We start from the raw sequence: 2382 nt of genomic DNA, 5'->3' as shown, positions 1-2382 counted from the left end.
AGTTATAGAGAGCAATGAGGTTTCCCCTGAGCCACCTCTTCTCCAGGCTGGACATTCCCATCTCCTGCAGCCTCTCCTCATATGGCCCCATTGTGCTCCAGACCCCTCACCAGCTTTGTTGCCCTTCTTTGAACACGTTCCAATGCCTCAGTGTCTTTTTCTCAGTGAGGGGCCACAAACTGGACACAGAATTAGAGTTGTGGCCTCACCAGTGCTGAGTACAGGGGGACAGTCACCTCTCTGCTCCTGCTGGCGTCACTGTTTCTGATGCAAAATGTATGTAAGTGTCACATGTGTGACATCCTTTTTGATGGATTTCTGTGACTGGAGTTCAACGGATTTGAGAGCTGACTTGAAGCCTGTGGGCATCACCCAGGAGTTGGGGTGAGAGGATGAGGCGTAGGAACAGGAACCTCTTTGGTCGTTCTTAACTCCCAACTTTTTGGTCAGGAATCTCTGTGTGTTTCTTTATCATGTAAAGAACAGAGTCATTGTGCAGCTTGTGAATGAATTGATTCACGCCTGCTGATTGGTGCTGTTCTCTACAGGGAGCTGCAATGGAAATGGACACTTGTAGTCCACTGTCCAGCCCCCTCCCGTGTTGGATTTTCTGGGCTTTGAGACACGTCTTCCAGATGCACTTTGTGTTATTTCTGATGTGTTGACCTGTTGAGCTCCAGCCCCAAAGGAGGATTCAAGTACTACCATTGGGAATGTAGTATTTCTTGCTAAACAGAATTCGTGTGCACCCTTGTCTTTCGTCTGCACAAAGGATCTTGTAATCATCTCTGTCTGTGTTTCTTTTAGAGCCAGAGATGGAGCAGAGAGGAACACAGACTTGGGTGAATCTTCATTCAGGAGCAGGGACACGTCATGCTCATCTGAGGTGTCTGACTGACAACAAGAGCAGAGAGGTAAGTTTCATAGGGTCGCGTGCCCATTTTATTTTATTTTTCATTCATGATGCATAGAGGCGTTCCCCAGACAAAGTGAGCATTTCTCAACTGGACTTTCTAGAAATGAGCTAGGCAGTGAAAATGGGTTTGAAGCATTCCTAAGGGCCCCGCAAGAGAATGCTGAGAGTTAATCTGGCACCCTCCTTTGGAAACGTCCGTTGTCTGTCAGCTCTTCAGCTGTGCCCTAACACCTCCCATTGCGCTGCCACACCAGGATAGAATTCCAAGCCCACACTGAGTCCTGGAATGTTGTGGTGCCGTGTTGGAATCAGATGTGACCACGTGGTCTTGGCTCCCCGCCTTGTGGGGGGTCATGGTGGACCAGGCTGTTGGCCGTTGGTGATGTCATAAGCGGCTGGAATGAGGGGAGGAGCGGTGCGTTCTGTGTTCCTTTGTGGGTGAGCTAGTGGTCGGAGTGGTTGGTTGTCTTGTTGGTCTTGTGCCTTTTGTGCCGTTAGTTAGTTAGTTTTGTTAGTTAGTTAGTTTTGTTAGTTAGTTAGTGTTGTTAGTTACTGTTGTTAGTTACTGTTGTTAGTTAGTGCCGTTAGTTAGTTAGTTCCGTTAGTTAGTTAGTGCCTTTAGTTAGTTAGTGCCGTTAGTTAGTTAGTGCCTTTAGTGGCTTTAGTTAGTATCTTTAGTGCTTTTTCTTCTCACCGTCGTGTGCAGCAGCTTGTAGGTAAGCTGAGCTGACGTGGGATGGATGGGTGGGCAGTGAGGTGTTGAGAACTGCTGGCTGTTTGAGCTCACAGCACCGTATTGCTTACTCTTGACCATCAGACGTAATTTTCCCCGGTACACACGTTCCAAAGGGGGTATCAGTAAAGTTGGCACCTGTCCCGTGCTTCTTCCATTGTCTTTGCTCAGTAGTGGAAGCATTGTAAAGTTGCTGGGCGGACAGGCATCACGTAGCCTGAGACTCAGCATGTCTTGAAGCAAGTGGATGGGACGGTTGTGCTGTGTGTGTTATTCCATGACTGTCTTAGCCCTGCTCACTGACCTGCTCTTTCTCTCTCCTCTCCTCACCCTCCGCCCACTGCCTCGGTGCAGCTTTTGCTCTCATTTCATCCGAGCAAAGCGACAAGGAACTGCTGCAGATAGCTTGAGGTGATCTCACTGCCAGGTACGTGCCATGTTTTGTCCCCCCGCATGGTTTTGCCGCAGGGTATGCGCGGGTAGCTCTGAAGAAGTCTGTCCATACTGTGCTGTGTGAATAGAGAAAACAGAAGTGTGTTTCTGCTCTGTTCCAGCTGTTCACACTTGCTGTGATGGGTGCTGCGTGCAGTGGGATCAGCCGTGAGCCTGAGTTGGCGGCGACGGAGGTACAGTATGAAGCTCTGGCCGGTCTTTTTTCCCTGTGTTGAGCCATTAGAAGGAGCTGCAGGTGTACTCTCCTGCAGGAAAGAATGGGCCAAAAAGGGCCTGGCCA

The 2382-nt window shown here is 49.4% G+C and overlaps 1 long non-coding RNA gene across 1 annotated transcript; it reads left to right on the top strand.

Moving 5' to 3' along the window:
• Positions 1–332: 332 nt before the first annotated feature.
• Positions 333–2070, top strand: LOC146753177 (uncharacterized). Its single transcript, XR_014940147.1, has 3 exons — positions 333–698; positions 808–914; positions 2004–2070. It is a non-coding gene; the product is annotated as an uncharacterized LOC146753177 (long non-coding RNA).
• Positions 2071–2382: the final 312 nt, after the last annotated feature.

Source organism: Coturnix japonica, unplaced genomic scaffold, assembly GCF_054131305.1.
Source record: "Coturnix japonica strain WE unplaced genomic scaffold, WE-NBRP24 Scf039, whole genome shotgun sequence".
In the NCBI taxonomy this organism is placed as follows: domain Eukaryota; kingdom Metazoa; phylum Chordata; class Aves; order Galliformes; family Phasianidae; genus Coturnix; species Coturnix japonica.
The sequence above is the reverse complement of the archived record's forward strand: the minus strand, read 5'-3'. Positions and strand labels throughout refer to the sequence as shown.